A 26,419-nucleotide genomic window follows, 5' to 3' on the forward strand; every position below is an offset into this window, starting at 1 on the left:
ATTTGAGCTTTACTTCTCATAATTTTGTTGTTGTTAAAGAATTGCCTTACTTAGATACTGGAGATTTCTTGTTTGTAATCATTGATACAGGAACACCATTTTAGGAACACACACAAACGAATGTGTAGCAACCTATTTTCTTTAAGCATCTAGTATAGTACTCATTAAACTAGGTGCAGATTTGGAAGTCAAAAGTGGGGGAAACCATGCATTTCTTAGGGATTAATAATCTCTGTGATGTTACTAGATTGTAAGATGCTCAGGAAATGACATTCTAGGGAAGCATAATGATAGAATTCACATCAGTAGAAAAACCGTTTTGAAGGAGTATTGAGATCAGATATTTATTACACAGTTTTGTGGCACCTGTGAAGGAAAGACCTGAAAGGACACTTTGCAACCACAGAAGTGAGTCACTTTTCTAAAGTGCCACATTTATGTAGCAGCAGAGCAAAGACAGGAAGAATTTAAATGTTCTTATTCCCAGTTCATTTATATTCCTGATTCCCTGCATTCAGAGACTAATTTATTTATTAATTCACTCATTTATTAAAAATGCACATACCTCATTCTGAGTACTTTGATGGATGCTAGAGACACATGAGTGAACTAAACAAATACGGTTTCTGTCATTGCAGAGTTTACAATGTTTTGGCTTTTCTCCAGTGAACAAGTTTCAATTAAATAACAGAATTTAGTTTGGGGATATATGTTTTGATGATAAAAGAGATTTAGTTTGAAATTAAGATATTATTTCTATATCCCCATAAATTGTTGATTTTGTTGATTAATGGAAAGTTGTAGAGCAAGTTTCTTTTTTTCCTACCACTAGTTTCTTGGATTGATACATTATACAAAATTCCCCAATGAAGTCCAGTGATGTGGGCAGAGAGACTGTCTTAGAGAATTGCATACAGGGTTATAAAGCAGTGATTTGTAGGTTTTCTCACAAAGTGGAAAATCTTGAGTTTAAAGAATCAGGGATTAAGTGTCAGCCATCAACTCCCAACTGAAGATTTTCTATCTGCATTACTCGACTTTTGGGGATTGTGTGGTAGTTTTGTTAAGAAAGCTGTCTCTTCTTTAAATCTCAGTAATTCTGTGAGCAGTTTTTAGAAACCCAACCCAACTGGCATTAAATACTTATTACCAATTATTTCCACACTACCTTGTTCATCCATCACTACTGAGATATTGGATGTTTAGCCTCCTGCTTGTCTGTAATAAAGATAACAAGTATATTATCTCTCAAGAATATTTAAATTACAAATTCTTCCTAAATATATTCAAGTTTCAAAATAAGAGTAAAGGTAAATCCAAAAAACTCCCCCCAAGCCAAAAATGCTAAACTATGTGATTTCAAATTCTGGTAGTTTTAGTAAAGGGTGAGTTTTAGGGACAATATAAGCTTCACATCACATCATCTTTGGATAAAGTTGACTTCTGTATCAGATGTATTTCCAAGTGGTGTAGATTAATTTTGCCTACTTCTTTACATTGCATTGTATAAAGTATGAAATTATGAAGTTACTTTTCAGATTTTTAATATTAATAGTGTATTATACAGTAGTTATTTAACATAAAAAATGAAGAGGCAAAAATATGTGGCTATTTTATTTTTCATCATGCCTTATTAAGATTTTGACATTTAAAAAATTCTGGATATTCTTTGAATGTAATATATTGTGATATTTTAAGACAAAATATTAATCTGCTGTTAGAATCATAGTTGGGTTGGTTTTGGTAAATTGATATTTATTGGATAATTGACACATGCTTTTCATGTTAACTGGCCTTTGTTTAGCTAAAGGCAGTGATTTTCTAATATAAACAGGAGAAGATATTATTTAATCCTTCTGAGTTCCTTTCCTCCTTCTGGGTTTTCTGTTATAGTTCTACAGGCTTCGTTCTTCCTGCAGTAACATCTATCCAATTTATCACTGATTACACAAGCCCTAACAACTGGGAAAGTATATGGCAAATATGAAAATTGTTCAGAGTGGGCAGAAATAATTAAAGGTGTGTATTACAAATAATATCAAAAGGAATTAAGCTTATTTTAGCTCAGACAGCTGAATTCTGAGAGTGGATTAATAGTACTATTCATTTAAGTGGCATATGTGTGTGTGTGTGAGTGTGTATGTGTGTGTGTATTTAGGAGGTGTTGATCTATTACAGAACAAGACCATAAAGACAAACCTGGGTTAGGCAGGTGGTTAATGAACAGTGACCCATCATTAGTATTCTAATTTGGGGGGTTTTTGAGAACTTCTTTCTTCAACTTCTATGTTCAGCTGAGACTGTGCTGGAGATAAATCAGGACAGAATGAACAACCAATAAGGAGAGAAAGGGAGAGTCCATTGGCAGCAGTAACCAGTAGGTTTCACCAGAATTTGTAGCTGATAAAGATACTAATGCATTGAAATCACAGTGGATATTATGTGGGGAAGCTGAGAGCTACCAAGGGACATGTATATCAAAATACCCTGCACTTAAGCTGGCAAACACCCTTAATAACTATCTGGTTTTGCGCATTCTATAAAATACACATGACTGTTTACTGGCATACACTTCCAGTACCTCACTGCATTATTTTATGCACATGGCCCAAGATTATCATTTTTATTTGTGTGGTGATTGGTTACACATGCATACAATTTCTTTTTTAATATTCACCTGCTTTCCCCCTTCCCTTCCTACTTCTTCCTCATTCATCCTCCAGTCCCCTGCTCCCAGAGTACCAACTTCGATTGTAGAAATAGAGTGTGCGGCTGTTACAGTTTCTAGAAGAGGGTTAGGCAGGTGGTTAATGAACAGTGACCCATCAAGGACTCTAGTCACTAAAGGGGAGAGGAGACACAGTTGAAGGGGAACTGTCCTGAATGGTAGTAATTGCAGTGAATCAAGCTTACTGTCTTAACACAGTCACTCATACCTGCACAGTCTCCTCCCTTGTCTTACAACTGGTCCAGCAGTTAAATAGCTGTAAAATACTGTCTCCCGGTCTCATTTTTTCCTGAACTCCAACAGCAATAGTAGCAACTGCAGCTGTAGAAGCGGCAGCCAGAGACACAGGCAGGGCTGTCGCTCTCCGCCGCGCAGATTGTCTCCTCCTCCTCCACACACACACACACACACACACACACACACACACACACACACACACACACACACACACACACACACGGCACAGATTTCCAATATCAACGCATCTTGATGTAAAACAAGGACTCAAAGAGATGAGAGAAGAACATTAGTCATGGACAACAGGTATTTCATCTCTGACAAATTCAGTTTCTTTCTGATGCTTATTGGTGTGGATAATAAAATAATCATTTGTGATACCTAGCTTGAGTGGGAGCCTGGAGGTGGCCGTGTAGGGGACGGGAAGGAGGGGAGCAGTGAGAGGTGGGGAAGAGGGTTGCTAAAGATGACTTTCAGGCTCCGGAAACCTACATCTTTAAGGCTCCGCTGTTTTTGAGTTGCAAATTGTCAGGCACTGCTGGACTGCAGGCAGCCTGTGTTGTTGACTGGAAGTCAATTTTCATTCTTTAGGCACTAGTTAGAATGGGCCGTGCGTTCTGGAAGGGGGTGGAAGTAGAGAGGAGGAGATGCTGGGAGCGGAGTTCTTGAAGCTGCACTGCTCTGGGGAAGCCGAGCTGAGAGGGAGCCTTCTGGCTGGGCGGAGAGCGTGTGAATTGGAAAGGAGCCTGGTAGCTGGCTGGTCCCAGTTCCTCTCCGGAAAAGCAGTTGCTCTTGCTCAGAGATGCGCCCAGCCTTCTCCTGCATCACACTGCAGTAAGTTAAACTCGACACGGTTGGCAGTTTTACTGGCTTCTGGTTATGTGGTGCGGGGGAAGGGAAGCTGAGAAGAAATGGCGAGGAAAGTTAGAAAAGCATAGCTTTGAATTCTCTATGAGATGTTAATTTGGTTTGTCTCCCTGACTCCTGTCCTAGTTACGCGCGTTAGCCGGGTTACTCTCAGTTACATGCAGAGAGATACCGCTTGTTGGTTAGGTATGCAAAACCCCCTGTGCATTGTGATTTTAGGCAACAAAACTGGTAAATGCATTCTAGATTTAAATATAAGAGTGGTGTCCTGAAAGTTACTAATGGATGGTAGCTTACCTTTTCAAAAGAAAATTCATGGAGAGGCTCATTTAGACTTTCCAATAAATTGTTACAAGTCTCATTCCAGATTTATTCCTACTCTGTAAAACAAAGAAGCAAACAAACAAAATGAAACAAAAGTCTTTGGTTTACTTTATTAAATTAAAGTAAAACGTGAAGTAGGTCTCTTGGTAACTGCTAGGCAACAGCCTAGAAGACACTGATGATATGATAAACAGTCAAATGCTCTTTCGTGGGTGGAACATAGAGGATTCCCCCAGTTTCTTACTACTGCAACAATCTCCACTTGCTAATCCGTTCCTGCGTTGTGATATCAAAGTGATATTTTTTGCATAGGTGGCTTTATATTTAGAACCAACCAGCACTGTGCTCACTAGCAAAAAATGAAGGCTTAAAAAAGTTTTTAAAAACGACTTCAACTGTTTGCTCAAATTTCAGACAACCAAGTCTTTTTAAAGGAGGTAAAAGGAGGTCAGCAAGGCCAGCCCATTGTAAAGCAAATTACCAAGTGAATGTGATGCAGGCAGAATACCAAAGCTCTCTTTAGAAGGGAAACCAGATATAACCTAAAAATTTTGGTGTGTTTCTAACCAGGTCCTCTTTTACACTGACCAGACTTTTGTAATGAAGAAAAATGTGAATGAATCTCTCAAGCAGAAAGGGTATGTTGCACAAAAATATTGGACTTAGTTGCAAGATCAATGGAGAAATTACTGTAATATCATAGTTTTTCTCCAAGAAAGATTAATGAAGAAACAGTTTACCTAACACAGAATCCAGGATTTTAAGTTGGATGTCCTTCCATAAATTACTTATGAGCTAAGTAATATGAAATGCAAAGCAATTCTGAAATTCTCATCATTAGAAGAGGGAACTAAGGATCACTTTTATCCATTTATTTCAGTTTTCAATTGTATTGCTCTTCCTCTAATTTTCATTATTTTATTAAGAAAAATAATATATATCCTGTTTTTGATCCTAATTAGCTTGCCTACTCATCTCCATGATCTCCAGATACAGTGTTTTTGTCATTATTGAAATACCCAGTTTGTTAGAGGTAACCCATCCTGCAAACACGTAATTTATCAGTGCAAAAACTCTACATCTGACTTTAGAAGTCATTGAATAAAATATAATCCAGGGAATATATTTGTTATGATACTGTGTGCCTGAGAGTGGTTCAATTTTTTGTAGAGCAGTAAGAAAAGGAAACATCTATACAAAGACTAAAAGAATACGGTTGGAGCGAGTTTGCAAGTACTTTTCTGATACTCTAGAATAGATTATTACCTGAACCTCAAGCACTTCATATTTAGCTGAGAGCCTGAATGGAATTGATAGGCATTTGGATTGGATAGGCATTTGTCAGAATTTCTTTAAAAGGTAGAGACTTAAGCAAGTTGAGTTTGGGGAACACTTTTGCTTCATATTTTGGTTGTCCTAATGGTAAACAAATCTCATGTTATGCCTGAGAAGATTTTTAAAACCATTTTCAAAACCAATTCAAAACAATTAAGGTTTAAACCATTGGTGAGTTTTGCTAGGACAGGGTCTGGACTAGATAAGTATCTTATGGCTCATGTTTTTCCTTGCACACTATTGAAAGAAGTAAGAGTTGTATCTAGACAAGCCATCCAAAGATAGCTGCTGGTCATTCAGTCCAATTTCTGCCAACTAATCATGATTCTGATGCTGACATACAGGCTTAAAATGACTTTTTAAGAATATTCTTTCCTGGATGCTTCTCCTGGCTGGCCTCAGGAACAAAACTGTACTTATTGCATGCATGATACTGTTACAATATTCTCTTGAGAGTAATACCTCTAAGCATAGAACACCTGCCTGGAGGAAGCTCTAGGCAAAATTTTTAAGTGTCTTCCTATTGCTTCTCATCCATCTATGGCATTTTCTCTCTCTTGTAAAACACCAGCACATAATCTGATCTCAAGTAAGAATCATATGCACTTGCTCACCCTTAGGTATTGATTATGAAGTAGATTCAACTCTTTGGCAGCTCTTTGGGTTATATGCAAGTATGATCTACTCACCATATAATGCATGAGTTGTTCCTGGTTATAGCTAGTACACTAATGGCAAGTACTAGGTTAAGCACCTTGAATGTTTCTTCTCATTTATGGGATAACAACTATAGAAAGGAGATAGATGGTAGCATTCTCTCCCATTTATAAGAAACTCAATCCCAGAAGGAATAGAGGGAAAAAAAGTTACCTAGAGCAATATGTAGTAAACAGTAAGCTAGGATAAGTCCCCATGTACTACTACCTCTAACTCTTAATCACTTTGACACTTTGTTATATTAAAATGGTACTCTGTCATGGATCAGGTGGAGTGAGCTTATTGTTTTGTGCATAGAGTGGGTTGAGAATGCTTGAGAGATCATACCAGTCAGGAGAAAGCTCCCTGCTGTACTGAGACCCAATATCGAATCTGTCTAAATTGGAACCTGAATTGACCACAAATCCAAACTTGGCATATTCAGCCATTCTAATTTCCAACTGTTCAACTATTCTGCTCTGGCTTCATGAGCCATGGAAATGGAGCTGGGGACATCTTTGCCAGGAAGGAAGGTGATGGAGTTAATATGAGAGGAGACAAGTTGGAAGATTCAGTAGTCAAAAGGGATGAAAGGAAAATAAGGTAATCACATAGTGGGAGGCTGATAGTGTCCAGATTCTGTGTCCTTAGGGACTCTAAAAAGCAAACTCTTTGATTTGCTTGTGGGTGGAGATCCTTAGAGTCACAGATAGGGCACAGACTTAAAGCATCTCTTTAAGTTGTAAATTCTCATTATAAAAATTAGATTAGGCTTGTCTTCAGAATATATCTCTCTCTATATATTTTAAGAGTAAAAAAATGATGATTCAAAGGAAAGTGGGGGAGAAAGGCCAGATGATGACTGAAGAGCTAAAACAGTGCTGGAAATATCACTGGTTCTTGCATAATCTCTCCCTGAAAATTTGCCAGGGAATGAAAGGCCATCTTTAACTGGTAAGGATAAAAACAAAATGGTTCAGTTAGGTAAAATTCGAAGTGTTAGGAGAATAACATGATTCCTGTCACTTGTCTTCTTATCACAGAAGACAAACACTAACAAGGAATAAAATGAAAATGTTATAGGCATAAAGCCAAACAATATTTTAAGATTGGTCTTTCTCAGCATGCTAAATTTAAACAGCTGAAATTCTTTTTTAAGTATTTATCTGAGTCAACAATTTGAAATGAAGGATTTGCTTTTTAACAGAGATTCTGCATTGCACTGTAAGTTTGAAATACATTATCCTTCACATAGTTATTGTTTATTGACAATATGCCAATCGCTACAGATCAAGGAGCACAAAAACTGTCTCAAATTCAGAGAATAAATGTATGTGTTTCATAAGGAAAGTTGATGCTACTGAGATATGTCATGTACACAGTGATGAAACTTGGCGAACACATTCATGTTGTCAGCCCTGATTCTTTTGTCTCTTGTCATTTGAGACCATGTGGGTGGGGGTTAGGAATAGAGCGATTTTCAAGAGTATATTTTTTAATGTGGTTCTTTGGCTCTCTTCCCTTGTAGTTTAAAAATAATGACAGAAGCTCTTGTTGAGTGCTTACTACATGCCATTTGCTTGTATAAGCATCATGAACATTTAATCTTGACAATACCCTTATGGGATAATCCCATTATTTTCCTCATTCCTATTTTGTAAGAGCAAACTGAGGCACAAGAGGGTTAAATTTAGAAATTGGTAGGAATAGAGCTGGGTTACAAACCAGACAGTGTGGCTCTAGAGCCCATGCTTTTAACCAAAAGGCTCCCATTTGCTTTTAACAATCGCTGGTTTATTAGAACCCTCTACAGTTTATGCAATTTGTTCACCTCTTTTGTCTCTGCTTATAACTGTCTCTTCCTGTAATTTCTTTCTTCAGATTCCTCTCCCCTCACTCTGTTAGTATTTCATCTGATGCTGCATCTTTATTCCTTAAGCTAGTCTAAAGTCTAGACTTTCCAGGATTCCATTTGGATTCTACTATTAGTCCTTTTCCATGGTTCCACTGTAACTTGTGCTTGCCTTTATATTGAATATGCCACAGAGGGTTGAAATAATCTGTTTTCTACATTGAGGAAGGAAACTAAGCCTTATTTATCTTAGGAACTTTAGTGATGAGGGTAGTATCTAATACAATATTGGAGCTCAATACACACTTCTTTTATAAATGGAATTCAAAGCTCTAATTCAATTCTTAGAAGGAAAGATAGTTCTACTTCCACAGTCTTTATGCCAAAAAAAGACTAGAGAATGCTCTTTCAAATGCAAGTTACAAGATCTGAGCCAGAGAGTATATTTTAATAAGTTGAACCCATAATTAGTATAAAATTACTCAAAAGACATTTACCACCCTCTGTGGTATTGCATATTTAGAATATGAGGATGATATTTTAAAATAAGGCAAATGGCATATTTATTTCCAGATAACAATAATTAACATTTTTAATAATACCTGGTGCTAAAGTATTTTTAGAGGGGGGAAACAATGAAATCAAAGGTGTTTTGTTCTTGTGGAACAATAGAGTGAAGTTGTGAAATGGTGGTTTTAAAAATTTGTTTCTTGAACTCTTATTTCCTTTGAGGACAAATTTGAGGAGATTTTAATTCAGTCATAGCTTGCAAATATTGAGTTATATCTGCAGACATTAGAAACTTGACTGCTGCCAGAGAAAAATGAAGAAATGGGTAATGATGAGAAAACCACTCCCCTCTCCCCCTCACCCAAAGAAGCATTTTCAGTTTATGGGATAATTTGGATTTTACTTTCTAATGATTTTATAAATTTCTTTCATTAAGTATTTAAATGTCATAACAGGGTGAATTGGGTGGACATGACATATGGGTTTCCAAGTACAATATTTTTATTCAAAGTATTATCTTAGGTCAAATAATTCTATTTTATTCTCTCTCTAATCCACGTGAATCAGTTATCAAATATACTGTTATAACCAGGGGATGGACAGATGGGATAAGAAGTGTGGTTGCTATTTAAACAGTCTTTGGAGTTCTGTCAGCAGAGTAATCTCAGGGTGAGTTTACCACAGTGAAGGAGCTGGGCCTTCCTTTTATTTTCTTTTAAAGAATCTCAGCTTATCATGTTTTGATTATTAATGATGATGGAATTGTGAGTAAAGGTGTGGACGAATTAACTCCATGTATAATTTCTCAATTTACAAAGGTACTCATTTCATTTCATCATTCCCTTCTTAGGTATTGTGATATAGGGGTTAAAACTTGTTCTTTGCATTCAAGTTGCCTGGCCTCAAATTACTACTTGGATGACCATGAACAAGTAACTTAAATTCTCTACTTTAGATTTCTCTTTGTAACAAACACAGTCAATGAAAATGATATCCACTTTCTAGCATTGTGTGATTTAATCATGTGTGTAAGCTGAGAACAGAAGACACATAATAAATACTGAAATATTAGCAATTTATTATTTCCTATTGGGATTTTATCTCAGATAAAGAATAAAGTATTAATAGCAAAGAAAATTAAATCTAAAGGCATTTTTTGTTTTAGTTTTATATTAAAAATATTTTTTATTTAAATTTTTTTATATATAAAATTTTTTATATTAAAAATATTTATGAGACTCATAAATATATTAAATGTTATGATAAACATCCTTTTATAGGGACTTATTGAATTACCAAAACAAAAGGTAACTGAACAGAGTTATATTAGACAACACGTGTAAACACCCGTAGGATAGTGGTTGACACACAGTCAACACTCGGAAATGTTAATTCCCTTCCCCTTATCTAAAACAGTAATGAGACATCTTTAATTTTTCACTCCTAACATTTGTAAAACATGTCACAGCTATCATCCATTTAATATACAAAATAAGATTTTGTTTTCATCTATTGACTGCTCTGCTCTTTATACCTAAGCAGACTGAGGAACTGTGACCTCTTCTGTGAGGAAATCTATTACTATCTAGATCAACTACTTTGAATTATACGAACTGGAAAGGAGAAAAATAGAGGTGCTGTGGAAAAGCATTCCAGGATCCTTGACCTGAAAACAGAACTTCAAGCACAAAAGATGAGTTTGTAGTTTATTCAGCAACTTGTTTTGCTGAGACAGAGAATGAAGGGAATGTTTCTTCCTGGGCTTTTGACCAAGGAATCCTTTTGCTAGTTCTTTAATGAAAAGAAATAAAGGCTGGGAAATTCTCACTTGCCTGCTTTTCCTAGAGTATATTTTAGAGTTTGTAGGTAACACTCAGCTACCCGTGGGAAATTTAAAGCTCAAATAAATAGACATAGTTATTTAAACTATCACCTTAAGAAACAGAACTACTGACGCCATGATGTTGTCTTTTATTCCATCCTTCGGTCATTCAACATTGACACCCTGCTTTGTGTCAGGCACTGTGCCAGGCTCAGGAAGGGAAGAGTGAAATAAAAGACTAGTTCCCAAAGTACTGAAGATACCTTAGTGAGAGAAAGAAGCAAACACAGCTCAACAAGGAAGGAAACATGCGATATATTGGTGTAGTTGTTACAATAAGTTTATGAAAGAAACAGAGAGCTGAAATAGAGGACAGAGATCCTGTTTACAGGGGTGCAAACTGGTTTCAATCTCCTAAGACCCCTCTCCCTGCCATCGGCTTTTTTCATTCTAGAAGAGGTTTCTGGCATTGACAATGAGTAGCAAATAATTATATACCTGAAGGATTCCTTAAAACCAAGACGGATGAACTCATGGCAAATCAGAATTTTAGAATTATTGAACAGGAAAATTTCATTCAGTCAAAACCATGATTCCCATATTGCTTTTCCCTTTCCCTTCTTACTACGGATTATTCAGCTTGTAGCAGCTTTTTAAAGATTAGAAAAATGCAAGTACTTCATGTTGCTTAGTAACTTCTCTTGCCTGTCATTTTGGGCTGCACATAAACAACTTGTAACTTCCCCACACTTGTCCCAAATTACTAGAATTGAAAAAGAGCGCACAAGCTGATGAGTCACTTCGCTATCCTGTTGTTCTTAATAAGAGTGCTGGTTACCAGGATGGGTGCTTTATTGTTACATAATGCTATTTGCTACACCATATGTCAGAACTTTCTATTTGGCAAACAGAGGTTCTTTCCTTGTCACACACTGAACAAAACATAGCATAAAAGCCATTCGGGGAACACTTTTGTTTTGGGTCCCTGATTTTGAATATACTCTAAATTCTACTAGACAACATACTGTGAAGGTGGAGTGGTAAGGTTTTTGAGCTTCAAGTGGAAACTTTGTTTTGGAGCTATTAATGCTTCTGTTATTCAAGCAACCTGCAAAACTGCTTGGTGGCACATTTGGTGCGTAGGTAACTGTGTTATCTTTACAAGAGAACTTTCAAAAAAACAAAACAAAACAATGGTTTCAATGTGGCTATAATAATACTGCTGTGCTTTATGGTTAGGCAATATTCTTGAATTCTTGAAATTAATAAATTTGTAAAAAAAAATAAAACAATAAGAATGCCTTAGATTTGGTGTGTATATCAATAGGATGGCAGTACTACATTGATCAAAATGTTTTCTTCACTAAGAAGTGGTATGGCTATATTGAAGAAATTAGCACCTGTACCATTGGGAAGCATCCCGGTAAAGAGAACGTGCATACCCTCTGTTTCTTTAACATCTGTTTTGCTGCTGATCCTAATGGGTTACGATCCAAACTATGTTAAAATGTAAGGAAAAACTGAGGAATGCCAATATGCATATTAAAAGAAGGAAAAGGAAAGAAAGCTTTCCTTATCTAAACATTAAACAGTTACATAGTTTTCTATTTTAAGGACTCCTTACAGTTCTTAAGGTATGTGTTGGGAACTCTTGAGAGTGGGATTTAGTAAAAACTAATCTTATTTAATCATGAATCGCTCCTTCTGAGGGCATCTATTACTATTTCTTTGAAAACACCAGAGCACAATTTACTGGTCCATAGGCAATTACTCATTTGCAGTTTTGGGGACTGTACTATGCATCAGAATAGTAAGTACTGGGAGGAAAATTATGAAGAGAACTTGGCCTGACATTAAGTAGTTCCTGATTGAGAGCTGGAGGAAGACACATAGATATAGAAATTATTAGACGATGGTTTGTGTGCAGTGGTAATTTTAGGTACATAGTAGGTTGCTAATAGGAGATAGGAAGAGTGAGAGACTAAGAAATCAGTTACAGGTTTTAATTTAACTGACTTTAGAATTTGAGTTGAATCTTGAGGGAAAGTAGGAATTTACCAAAAAGGACAATAAAAACACAACAATGTAGCTAGAGATCATCATTCTTTAGTCTCATATGAAAACCAGTACTCCTTTCATTCATGCAGGCATAACTCTTGAATGAATAGTTGGTTGCATAAGCAAAAGGATAGGAGCAGCAAATTGGGAAAGAGATCTGTAAATTTGGTGGTACAGATAGAAATTGACTCCTCTGGAGAAGGGAAGGATCCCTGGAAAAAGTATGTAGAGTGAGAAGGGAGATAATTTTAGGAACAAATATTGATGCATTCTAATATTTTTTGACTATATTGGAGTAGATGGGACTGTAAAGATTGAAATGAATTGTCTCAGGGGAAGAAAACAAGAACAGAAATGTGTGGTTTTGCAAAGACCAGGGAAAAAACACTGTAAGAAAGACAAAATCATCACTGCCAGGTGTTGCTGAGAAGATAATCGAGATGAGAATGAAAAATATCCATTGGATTTGAATACAAGGAGATCATTGGTGATTTTAGCTGAAGATGCATTGCTGTACTGACTGGGGAGGAACCTTTATGAAAATGTGTTAAGGAGTGGGTAGGAGCTCAGAAAATGGAGGTAGAGTGACTCATTCAAAAAATTTGTCTGGAGGCTTGAAAGAAGATAGATCTATTTCTGGACAATAATAGAAGTTTGAAGGAGATTTTACTTTTCTAAGATGGGAGTTTTTTGAGCATGTTTAAATATCTATAAGAAGTTGAAGTGATTAAAAATATAGAAGAGAAAAGGGATGTTTGATGGATATCTCAGAATATGGAACTGAAATAGATTCAAAGACATATGGAGTGTGTGTTGACTTTGACCATGAGTAACATCCTCTATAAAGAAAGAGGGCAGGAAAGAGAGAAAGGAGCAATCTGAATCGGTCTATAGGTATTGTAATGCTAAATTGAGGATATTTCTGGTATTTAAATTTTCTTTGTAGAATTTGAGCAAAGTGGGGAAGGAAAATTTGAAGTTTTTGGACAAGGTTGGAGAATTTACTAGACCAGAAACATCTAGTAGGTGGGGTGTTGGTCATTTGAGTAGATGGTCATGAATTTACAGTGATAACAATTTATCTCAATGTATGACTCCTTTCCACTGTTCAGGATATGGCATAAAAAACAGAGTTCATCTAAGATGTATTGTTTTATTTTGCTTCACCTTTTATATTATCATCACTTAACCCCTTAGTATCATCTGTCATATTCTTTATTGCTCCTTCAGATTTAAAAATTTGGATAACAAGTTTCCTTTATCTATATCTCCTATGTCATCATTATGATTGATTCAGGTATAAATGTGGACAAGTTAATTAATACCCTACAGAAATTTCCTAAGCACCTTGCCTTCATTGACATTTCACTCATTCCATATTAACCATTGACCAATGACTCCATTCTGGATCTTGATATTATCTAGAACTTCTCATCTTTGAAATTATTAATTATAAAACAATAATCACCTTGTTTCCACTACCTCCCAGCAGTCTTCAGTACTGACATGCCTTGTTTTCTTCCAGTGACCCTTTTGTCATTCACGTCACTGTGTAGCAAGACCTCATATACAAAAAAAAGGACTCTTGCCAAAATCCTTAGTTTTTTGTACTTTCTTCTTTCTTTTTATACCTGGCGAAGTCCTTATTCTTTCTCAGCTGAGCAATCTGGCTTTAATTTTTCACTTGGGGTTGAATGCTATTGAAAACCATGAAAACTGGTGTCATAATAATTTTGTGATCTCTCCTCTCATTCTGACCCAGTAATACTTAGAAGTAAGTGTCCATGTTGTATTTTCTTTTCCATTCTCCGCAGCAGCTTCACATAAAGCTCTGCCATACATACTTCATATTTCCTTAAGAAAACAAAGACTGGAGTATTTTTAACCTCTTCCTCTTTGTGTTTTTTATTTTTATTTTTGGTGTTGGTATGCAAACCTAATTAAATTTGGAATTGGATTTAAAAATATTAATAGTGACAATGATATTAACCCTACTTCCCACCGCCCCCCACCTTGTCTGAATCATTGCTTCCAAAGTTTCATAACATGGCCCCTCTTTATCTCTTCAAGAATGTTGCCACTCTCTACTCTTCTAATTCAATGTTCCTTTGACATTAAGTTGCTTAAAATACCCTTTCTGTCACAACTCCTTCCTCACTTTACATGCTTTCCCATTGTGTCTCTGGTTCTGTATTTTCTCAGTTTTTAGAACAGTACCTGGTACAAAAAGAGTTCCTAAAAAAAAAACTTCTGAATAAAAACTGAACTTTGAAAAGGGTTCTTTTTTGATTGGGGGTAATGAATTGTCTCATAAAGCATCTCCCTGTGTCAATGTCTTAATCCTTCAGTCTATTAGAGTCTATAACAGTCTCTGAAATATCCTGAAATATTCTTACCTTTTTTCTGTCCACTTTTCAGTATGGTTTGGGCTGAATCCAATCAAGTACCTGTCTTTCAGCATTTATTTTCCCGGTGGCACCTAATAATAATAAATATATTTTCTCCTCTTGGAGAGAATATTAAATCATGTTATTCTCTTTTGAGAGAATGAGATTATTCTCATTTTGACCAAGTATAGTAATTGGTGCTTTGTTCTCTAATATTAGCAGCTTAAGTTTGATATAAGCATTTGTTTTATTTGTGACCCATTCTGTGCATTGATTGTTGGCATCAATTGTGGACCTGGATATAAAAAGTAGAAGCATCAGGGTTATTTTCAGTATTTGACAAGAACAAACATGGAAACTTTGAGGGATGTTGGGAAGTAAACAGAAGGCCAGGAGGTCACACATGTGGAGAAAATAGAAAATAACCTTGTCTATTTTCCCTGGTGCTATGTCAGTTTCTCAGAGACTTATTTAAATGATGTGCCAATGACAACAGCAAGAAATAGTTTTCTCAGCCACATCAAATGCTTTTTATAAGAAATGTGGAAAAAGGCACATAGAAGTTTATCATGATTTCCAGGTGTGATTCCTGAGTGAGTGGTCACAGGTTCTTGCTTTTCCCTAGCCCTATCCTTCATCCATTCTTTCCACAGAAGTGGATATCAGCTAATGAGATAAATGAAAATATGTTTAGGGAGAAAATATGAATTACCTCAAACTTTAGCTTCAAGTGGTACATCCATAGCAGTGTGCCACTCTACTTTGCAAGGGTGTATGTTTTGCTTATGTACAGCTTCAGAAATCACAGAATGAGGTTGTCCCTGGAATAACATTTGAATTTCTAACTTTTCTTTTCTATGTCATTTTACCTAAGCAATATAAGTAAGGTTAGCTGTGACCTAAAAATATGTTTTACTTAGAACACAATATAGAATGTGCTCTCATTAATTTTTGTTGTTGTTGTTATTTTTTTAAAGTATAACTTTTTTTTATAATGAGGAAATGAGAACTGTGGAAGGAGAAGAACTCTGGGCTGGAAAAGTCTTAAATATTATGATTGGGTAAATTTTGATAAGCTGATATATTTTTAATGCATTTAAGTGTCATTTTTCCTTTTTTTTTTGTTTCAGACATCCCTAAAATAGGTTAATGTATTTTTGTGTATTTATTCAAGACCAACCAGGAAGAAAAAATAGAAAAATTAATTTTCAGTTTCAAGAAATGACTTCCTTGATAGGTCTGAGTTAAAGGAGGTCAAGTTTCCCCTCTCACCTATACGTTGTCCAGATTCCACTCATTCCACAGTTTTTGTTTTGCAGGTTGGGTGTGGGATTTTATGTTCTTATTTTAGAACTCTCTTTCTTTCACTTTCTAGTTTAGATTGCCAAGACATAAATACAAACTATTAGTTGATTCTTAAGAAGACTTGCTTTTCTTACACAATGAGCAGGCTGACACTGGCTTAGGAATGATCACTCTCTGTTAGCTTATAGGAAATTCTGTTTCTTAGAGTGAGTACTGATTGGTAAGATGGGCTTCCTCTGCCATCTGTCTGGGGGTGGGAGCCATTTTCCAGGTGGGATTTGTGGTAGATCATATCCAGATGAGCTACACTGGCTGTTTGATTGTGCTGATGAAGCACAGAAGTATGTAAACATCTGGGATGCAGTAAGGATGTCACTAAAACAAAGAGGACTGGACCTTTAGTGCTGACGTGGCCCCCACACCGAGGTTATAGCAAAATACCATATCCTGCACTGGGCTAATTGGAGGATTCCTCCTTCTGCATGGTTTCTGGTAGAATTGAATTTTGGCTAAGCTTTGTGTGGAATACAGCAAAGCCTCAAGGAGCATCTGCTCACCTGCATTCTTAATCCTGTATTTATTCTTTATAAGGAGTATTTGCTAGTGTAATTGTATATCAAAGTGAAAGCCAAATGTAGCTGTGTCATGGTCCTAGTTCTTGCCAGTTCTAGACTCTGAACCAGCTTAGAGTCAATGATGATAAAAAAGATATTTACTGGACTGGTTCATAGATTTATTACCACTTCCTGAATAGCATCAACACTTCCTGGCTCCTGCAATTCCTCAATGTTCCTCTTTGGCCATATCATACCCACCAGGGTGCAAGCTATATAGACTTGTTAAATGTTTTAAAAATCATTAAGCTTAGAGAAATTCTGACAGGTCATAAGCATTACAGTTACCCGCCCTTATTTACTTATACTTACCAACTTCAATATTTAAGTAGGAGGGCTCAAACACTACCTTACGTGGCCAACTTTGACACCTAATTTCATAGCAATATTCTGTATTCCAAGAATGACCTATCCTCATAATCAGATGTACAGCTTTTTATTCACAAAAAGATGAAATTTAAGAGGGGAAAAGGATTCTTTAAGTGCAAGGCAGAGAGATTTTGGAGTCGTAGTTGTTATAATGGTGCAGGGAATTTCAACACTGGCGTATGGAGTGAAGGGAACCCAGGTATTAGGAGTAATATCTACCTGATCATGTTTACCATTGGACCCTCTGCCCATGTGCCTCCCACTAGATCCTTAAGCCAATTACAATTTGCCATCAATATGTACCTCTGTGTAAATTGGCCTTAAAATTTATTAGTAGTTTCCTAATTATCAAATGTATTTACCTTTTATTATTTCTTGCAGTTTTCAGCCTCTTTGCATCATTTGCATTTTTAGTCGCTTCATTTATTGTTGCAACTCTATCCTTCTTTGTCATTGGTAAGACTGCACTACTGTAACATTATTTCTATTTCTTCATGCAGTCAAAAAGCATTTAATGACTACCATTTGCCAAGTGTTCAGAAAATAATTATAATCAAACACATAAATAGTTTCTGTCCCCCCTGACTTTGCAATTCAGTGAGAATGATCAATATTAATGATATTATTTCATTTCATAAATATGTTTAGAGCACCTACTTGGTGCCAGGTTCTGTTCTAGGCATCAGAAATGCAGTGTGAAAATAGTCTACTCAAAAGCTTACATTTTTGTTTGAAGAGGTAGAAAGCAACAATTAAATATATATTACAATTTATATATGAGTGCCATGAAGAAAGTGAGGGCACAAGAAAAGAAAGTGATAGAGATTGGGTATTCGTCTAAATAATATACCATTTTAGATTTATTTTTTAAATATGTCCCATTCCTCTGTGGACATACTATATTTGAAATGTCTTTAAGATATCTATGAGGCTTAATATATAAGAGGAGTATCTAAATATTCATAGGCAGTCAGATACATGAGGCTGCAATTAAGGGAAGTTGTTGGAGACAAAACTGTGAGAGTTGTGTGTAGATCTGGAATGAGGAGAGAACACCTAAGGTATTGAGTGTAGACGGAAACCAAGGTCTAATGCTGAGTCTAGGGGTAAACCAATGTTTCATGGAGTAGGTGGAGGAGTCCGCAAGGAGCCCCAGGAGAAAGCCAGGAGAGTGTTGTTCTCTGAATGCCAAGGACAAACTGGTTCAGTTAAAAAGGGCTGTTGAAATAATTACTGCTGAGACCATGACCACGGTGACTTCAGACTGATAACATGATTGGGAAGGATAGGTCTTTGTTGACCTTGAAGAGGGCATTTTCAGTGAAGTGGTGGGACAAAGATCACACTGAAGCAGATTACAGTCTGAATGTTGGTATTGTAGTGGAAAGAAAACAAGTGACTATACAAATAAGTTGGAAATCAAACCTGAAATGAGTGGTCCAAATGTAACAGTATTATTTGACCTAGTAAAGAGGGTTTGAAAGGCTTTATGGAGAAGTTATAAACCGAGGTCTGAAGGATAAGTTGGTATTCACTCAGTAATAAAGCATAAGTAGAAAAGCATGTAGAAATACTTTACAAGGCAAACTTGAGGACTAAAAGAAGTCCATACGTGGTGGAGTATGTTGAGTTTAAAGAGGAGTCAGATGGTACAAGTCTGCTTTGTGTTTAACCTTAGAACATTGGACATGGTTGTTTTAATGGAGGCAGGAATATGTGGACAACATTGTCTATGTTTTGATGTACATACTGTAGTGAGTATAGGATGAATTGTAGGTCAGCCAGATGGTAGTTGCGTGGATTATCAAGCCACTAAAGTAATAGAAGTGAGTGATTATTTTAGCTTGGATTGCAGCAATAAAGATGTAAAAGGAGAGAAAGATAACTCTGAGTCACATGTATGAAGTGAAGTTGATAGCTCTTATGACAGTCTGGCTATGAGTATATGAGGAAATGAGGTAGAGAAGTCAAGCATGACCTCTAAGCTTTTGGCATTTGCAATAGGCAGTGCCTTGGCACCAACTGAGAGAATTAGAGCAGGATTCCATTGGCTTGCTGTTATTTCTGTGGGCCTTTATGAAGTCAGTTTAAACATTTTGAATTTGAGAGACTTTTGAGTCATTGTCATCTGCCTACTGTCTATATATCTCACTGATTCCTCAAGAATATTATTAAAACTGAGCTTATCTTCATCCTTCTGAACTTTCTCTTTCCCATAATTCCAGACCCAATCATCTTGAAATATCCCCTCTTCCCAGTACCCCCTCAGCTTCTATATTAGCTGACTCAAATTCTGTCTCTTGATCTTTGCTATCTTTCTTCTCTCTCACATTTGTCTTTTTTCCATTTTACCCATATCAGGCAATTTCAAATGCTGAAATTTCATTCACCTGTACTCTTAACTTGCTGTGTGTTTTCTTCATTTTCAATCTATTCCTTGCTTGATGCTTTTTTTTTAACCATCAGTGTCAATTTTCAAATATAAGATCCTGATTTTTTCATGTCCTTGATATAAATAATAAAAAATTAATGTCTCCCCTTTTCCTTCCACATAAGTTATAGATACACCTTGGTCTGGCATTCAGGCTAAAAAAAAAAAACTGTAGATTTTCTTTAACTTCTCATGCTGTACAACACAGTGATTAAGACCTGCCTGGTTTAAATACTGACTTTAGCATTTACTACTTGTGTGATTTGTATTATTTAATCACAATTTATTATTTTTCAAATAGGATTAATAATAGCAACTTATTTACGTGGTTGTTTGTTTTAAAATCTAAATCTGAGCAATTCTCTTAGTACAGCCCCTGGCACAATGCAGCTTCTATACTATTCTGTTCACCTTCCACTGTGCCCCCTCAGTGGACACAGGCACATTTAACCATTTCATTAGCACACCTTTTATTTCTCTTCTGTGCCATTTTTATGCTTCTTCAATTCTGCCTAAATAGCTCCTCCCTTTCTTGGCAAATTCTCCCCACAACACGATTTCTTCCTGGCTAAGCTCTCATCTCCTCAAGGACCAGCTCCATTTTCACTCTCTCTAGTGAACATTCCTTTCTTCCCAAGTCCATCCCCTCTGCCACTGCCTCCTCAATCTGTTACCCCATATTTTTATGTATTTTGACATACATTTTATCAGCAACTTTTATATACAATTTTGTAGGTAGCTGTTTTACGTCTACTAAATGTTTGTGCTTGCGTATAGGGAATTTGTGTAGCATACATAGTTCTTGGTGAACAAGTGTTTGCAAAGAGGGCAATTCCTTGAGCCACCCATAGATATTCTCTCTTTTCCTTTCCACACTGACTGGTTTGGCTCTACTCCCTGTCAAGAAACACCAAGTTACCTGTCCCAGATGTTTTTGCTTAAGGACAGGAGCTTTTAAGTCAGCAATCTGCTAAACCACTTAGGGCTAATGTTTTCCTGTGTTCTCAGGAACTCTAAGTGCATTTAACTAAGCCCTTCTGGCAACAATGAACCTGCCTGTATGTTCCAGCTCATTGGGTCTTTTTTTTCCTCCAGTTATACATAATTTGAAGGAAGCAGTGTCAGGAGAGGTAGCCAGACACCACCTTAATAATGTTCCACTCAGAGATCTCCAATAATTGGCTTCTTTTTTTTAAAGGAAAAACTGTGGCATAAAAAAGAATATTTAATATCTTTTATGTTTCCTGTCTAATTTCCTGTGATCTGAGTTCTGTTGAGTAGTGGCCTTTGGAGCATGAGCTGCTGTTTTGTAGGATGTTCCAAAGGCATGACTCAGGATTGATACTTATTTTATTCATGGCTATACTTGGTAGTAATTTACACAGCCTGGGATGAGGGCTTTTTTTTCCCCTCTGAAGGTTTTCAGGGATCTTTTTGTCTGGTTTAGGAAAATGTGCTCTAGGAGCAGTGATGGACTGAGTGCTCCCTCAGAAAGAGTCAGACTGTCAGGGAACATATTTATCTCCATGTTTGGGAAGCAGAGTAGAATCAGTACGGACCTTTCAAAAACCTGTGTGAAAACTTTCTAAGGTAAAAGAGAAGGTCAGTCTGACCTGGCTTTATATCCATTTTATTTATAATTCATGGGCTGCCTAGGCATGAAGACTAATCTGAAAGCCATTATCATTCAAAGATGAATATTTAGTTTTCTTTCTTTTCCTGTAGTGATGTAGTACTGAATAAAACTTGAATTGAATGGTTCTGTTTCATTCTGTTTTAAGAATAGGTGTCATGATGTTAAGATTAAAAAAGTGTACTTAAAACAGAATATTCTCCTAGGTTTGCCTAAAGTGGAGGTCGGCCTGTTTTTGTAAATGTTGGAACATGGTAGGATGCATTTGTTTACACATTGTTTGCTCCAGAGACTTTTGGCCCACAAAGCCTAAAATAATTACTATCTGATCCTTCAAGAAATTTGTTGTCCCCTGGCCTAGAGAGAAATTTTTTCTGAAAAGGAAGTTTATTCTCTTCTGTAATGACATTAATAAGAAATGTACTCTAATTGTGATAGATGACAGCAGTGGGATGGGAGCATCTACTTATAAACCAGGAGCCTTAATTCTACTAATCCATTTATTATTGAGATCTATCTTGGTTTAGGATAAGGCTAAAAGTGAAGACAATAAGCTTATATCTGCTTCATCCAACTGAAGCATTTATTAGGGGTGTAATTACACATCACAGAGTTAGGGAATGTTTGCAGAGCTAGTGAGTCTACTTACGTGAGCAGAAATGAAAAAGAGGTTTCCAAAAAGTGACTATCCAATTTGTTCAACACTGGTTAATTAAGACCACATGGCTTTGGAGTGTAGACTTCTAGCAAAAACCTTGCAGATTATCTCTGTTTCTGTCAACTCTGTCTCTGCATGTGTGTGTGTGTGTGTGTGTGTGTGTGTGTGTGTGCGCGTGTGTGGGTGTGTGTGTTTTCCATGTCAGTAATTATTTAAAGAAACTAGAAAATTTAAGTTTATTAACTGTTTTATGTATCTACTCATTTTGTGTTCTAGTTATGCCTTTGTTGTTCACTAGCACTCGTTAATATTCATCTAATCAAATATTAGCACTGTACTAGGTGCTAACAGGGAGAAAAAAGGCATGGTGCCTAATTTCATCAAGCCTTTATAGTTGGGGATGAGAGTGTAACTCCGGGGGGATAAAAGCCTGGGGCAAAATACCTTTGAAACTGAAATCAGTCAAAGGGAGAGATAAAGTGGGAAAAAAACGTTTATTTCTTTCAAGCAGACCACTTCGACTATCCCATGTCTCTTGCGACCTGGCTGCAGAAGAAACCCACCTCTCTGGTCCATATATGCCCTTGATCGCCCTTGTAATTACCTATTGATATGGAGATCGGACTACTCCTCCTTTCCACCCCTTGGAAACACCTATTGTTACGGAGATGCACTAAAGCCAGGGAGAGAGATTCTGGAAATTCTGCAATTTTACCCAAAATAGATATTTGATTCACTGCAGACAGTTTATATATGTATTTGTCTGTTTATCTTTTTAATCTGAGAAGACAAACATAAATCATAAGTGTATGGTTCGATGAAATGTTCACAAACTACATACACCTATATGTAACCAACCCACCCTGATCAGACACAGAATGTTCCCAGCAATCCCTCTTAGGTCCCCTCCTGGTCATCCCCACCCTCCAAGGAAAGCCATGGCCTGACTTCTAACTTCAGAGATTCCAACCTGAAGTTTCTAAAACATCGAGTTTCTAATATTTATAATTCAGGAAGTCTGCATTTCTGCTATCCTTTGAGTAATCAGGTCTGGCAATCCTGGATGTGTGCACTCCCTAGAGGCAGCATCCATTTAAAGCAGAAGCACCTGTCCCTTAGGAAGGCCATGGCCTCTCCAGGCTCAGCTAGCTCACCTGTTTTGTCACCTGCCTGGCCTGCTGGTATAAGAGCTTATAGCACTTGCCTTTTTCCATCTCTTGATCCCAATTTCAGTGTGTTTGTACTTTTGACCACCCAGAGCCTTTTGTACAACAAGGTAGTATTAGGCAAACAAATAAGTACATCAAAGAGAAAAAAAATATATATGTATAAACATATAAATAATTACAACTTTAATATGTGTCATATACTGCAGGTAATATACAAAGCTTATTAGCAGGGGCTATGATTTGGATAAGAAAAGTCACAGAAGCTTTCCCTAATAATTATTTACCTAAGAAAAAACTTAGAAGTTAACAAAGACAAGAGGAGAGGGGAAAATATATCCCAGGAAAGTATACTTCTACATTCATGATTGCACTAAGTACTTCGCTTTAACTATCTTATCAACTTTTTTTCTGAAAATCTTGTCTTTATACACTCAACAATGACACTTAACTTTTCCATTCTTCTTAAAACTTCAGCCTTTACATTTCATTCAATCTCAACTGCTATAGCCCATATTTCATTATAAACAGGAATTAAAACATAAAACTAAGAAACTCAACAATGCCTATGAATCTATAAAACTAACCTCCCCCTTCTTTCTGCTTTTTTGGGAGAGGAAGATTTCATCCTCACTGGAATTTAAGAGCTTAACGTATACTCTGACTGTCAAACACTCTATCCTTGAGGACTACCTCCATCAGTTATTCTTTCTCATTTTTCTCATCCTCTCTCATCTTTGATTCTTCTTTTTCCCCCATACTTCCAAATATATTCATATTTAGTTTATGTCTTTTACCCAAAAAATTCACTCCTCTCTATTTTCATCTCTCTCTGAGACCACCAAAATCTCTTGCATAGGAAATATGTTAAAGTTAAAAATATGACTTTCATAGAAATATAGAAGGAACACATTTCAAAGATTTTATTCAACTTGTTAATTAATGAAGGAGCTAGTAAAATGTCAAGGAAGATTCAAAAGAAAATTAAAGATGTGAGATTGGAGTTGGTCAGTTAAAAGAATGAAAAAATGAATCTACCAAAATATGTAAATGTGGTTCAAGTCAGACAAGGCAATAAATAATATTTGGGTTGTGGTGTGGAAGTCATTTAGATCACAATTGGACAGAAATCATTTAAAATTTGCTCAGAGGATCCTGGGTATTTCAATCAGTTCTACAAGTTCTCTTTACTCTTAGATAGGTGCACCATATCCTGATCAAGAAAAGCTGTGAAGTTGAGCAAAGGTGCACAACCCTAGATAATCAGAAAGCTCTAGTTAGGGTGTATTTGGTATTCCACACTCAGCCATTATACTGAAATTGATACCTCATAATCCTTTTGTCTATTCCCAAATGCTTATGACTTAACTCTTCTGCATACACTCTTTTAATTCCTAATATGGTCTCTAGAAAACTGAAAAAAATGTTCTTTTGGGTAGTTTCATTATATGGATATTTAAAACACCTTTATGGAAAAATATCTTAATTAAAATTAAAAGTGAGTGATTTGTTGGGAGAAAATACCTTTTATTCATGTAACAGGCAAAAGGTTAATTTCTATAATGTTCAAGGATGTACAAAAACCAATTTATAAAAGATGAGACAGCTATAGAAATAATTCAACAGGATAAGAACAGTCAATTTATAGAAGTGATTCTAATGACGAAGCCTGTGAGAAAATGACCAATCTCAATTGCTGTAATAGAAATGAACTAATGAGCCCAACACCACCACCACCAATAGCAATATTATCCCATGTTCACCTATCAGATTGGCAAAATTTAAAAACATTAAGTAGCATCCAGTACTAACAAGGGTGTAAAGAAATTGCTCTTACAAACTGTCAACAATTACGTAAATGTTGTGGAATATTTGGAAAGTGTTTTGTCATAACTTATTAAAATTCAAATTCCCCATCCTTTTTGACCTAACAGCATTATTATTAATTTTTTCAATTTTGATACTAGAATATAAAGGTAAATGGCAAAGATTTTTTATTGCATTATTCATTATAGCATAAGACAGAATATAAAAGAATAAACATCAGTAGAGACATGGTTGAGTAAATTGTATTTTCATACTGTGTAATGCTCTGTGGCTATCATAAAGAATGAGTTATAATTGCATGTATGTCCATTCTATTTTTTTTTGTTTGTATTGTATCTTCTTTTGTTGAAGTATCATTGATACACAGTCTACATTGGTTTCAAATGTACAACTCAGAGTCCATTCCATTTTTAAAGTAAAAATGGTTAAGTTACCTATTGTATAGCATACAATCTTACCTTTAAAAATAAATTAAACAACTATCGATGAAGCAATATTTATTATATATGATTTAAGTTTAAAAGGAAAAGTTACACACGAAGCTTTACCTGTGGTTAGATTAAGGTTATGAGGTTGGTGTGAGGCTCCTAAAGACATCCTTAATTTTGATATTTCAACATTTTGTTAAAAAGAACATTAGTGTTATTGTTGCTGGAGATGGGTCCTTGGTCTTATTGCTGTTCTTGGACTTTTCTGCATTTGAAAAGTCATTGGGCATTAAGAGTGTATTTGGAAAAAAGGAAAAGGCAAGAGTAGGAGAGTTGGGGCTCAGCAGACCCAGAGGGGGTCACACCAAACAAAACAACAGGGAGCCCTTTTTATATGGAGGGAGATGAATATTCACTAGTGAATGGAGAAGGGAGATGAATATCAAAGGGAACAGGTGGAGTCTCTTTGGAGTTCAGGCTGCTCCACCTTCTTGCCTAGTGGAGGGGTTTTTGACTATATTTGGTCCCCATCAGAACTATCATGGTATGGGGAGGTATGATTTTTACTATGTTAATGACAGAGGGGCAAGATTTTTACCATGTTGATTTTTGGGGGTAAGTTCGGTTCGATTTCTCCTCCATGTTGGAACTAGCCTGTTTTGGCCAGTCTGCTATCTATATTCTCTCCCCACATCTCTCGGGAACAGCTTGCACAGAATGTGGAGAATGTAAGCAGGCATCCGACCAAGCTCTCCCTCCCTGTCCCTGCTTATGTCTAGTTGTCTACCTGTTCTAACATTATTATTATTATTATACATATAACTTTAAATTATTATATCTAATTATTATCCTATCCCATGCTCAAAGTCTCTTAAGGAGTTTCTTATGGCATTAGAATACAGTACAAACCTCTTACTACCATCTGTAAGTCCTTGTGATTCAGGTCTGCTTTTTGCTCCAGCTTTGAGCAACTCTAGCACTCCTTAGTTTGATCTAGAAGCACCATATACCCTTTACTTTATTTTGAAAAAGGGCAGTTCTTTCTTACCTTAATGCCTTTCTGCTCACTACCATACCCTCTGGCTAGATCTACCTTTCCCATACTCAGGCTGATTAAGTTTAAACTTCACTTCCCTAAAATTTATACTTTTATCTTTCAATAGAGATTATGT

The 26,419-nt window shown here is 36.2% G+C and overlaps 1 protein-coding gene across 8 annotated transcripts in view; it reads left to right on the forward strand.

The window, feature by feature from the left end:
- Positions 1-3,156: 3,156 nt before the first annotated feature.
- DGKB (diacylglycerol kinase beta) overlaps positions 3,157-26,419 on the forward strand; it is a 693,448-nt gene continuing 670,185 nt past the window's right edge. For 7 of the 8 annotated variants that reach the window (XM_073238753.1, XM_073238761.1, XM_073238755.1 and 4 more), the window contains exon 1: positions 3,157-3,271. The gene's annotated coding sequence lies outside the window, so the exon portion shown is untranslated. Of the gene's footprint in view, positions 3,272-3,433; positions 3,800-26,419 lie in introns of those variants that run through there. The other variant, XM_073238754.1, reaches the window with a different exon arrangement.

Source organism: Manis javanica, chromosome 6 (genome assembly GCF_040802235.1).
Source record: "Manis javanica isolate MJ-LG chromosome 6, MJ_LKY, whole genome shotgun sequence".
NCBI classification, from domain to species: Eukaryota; Metazoa; Chordata; class Mammalia; order Pholidota; family Manidae; genus Manis; species Manis javanica.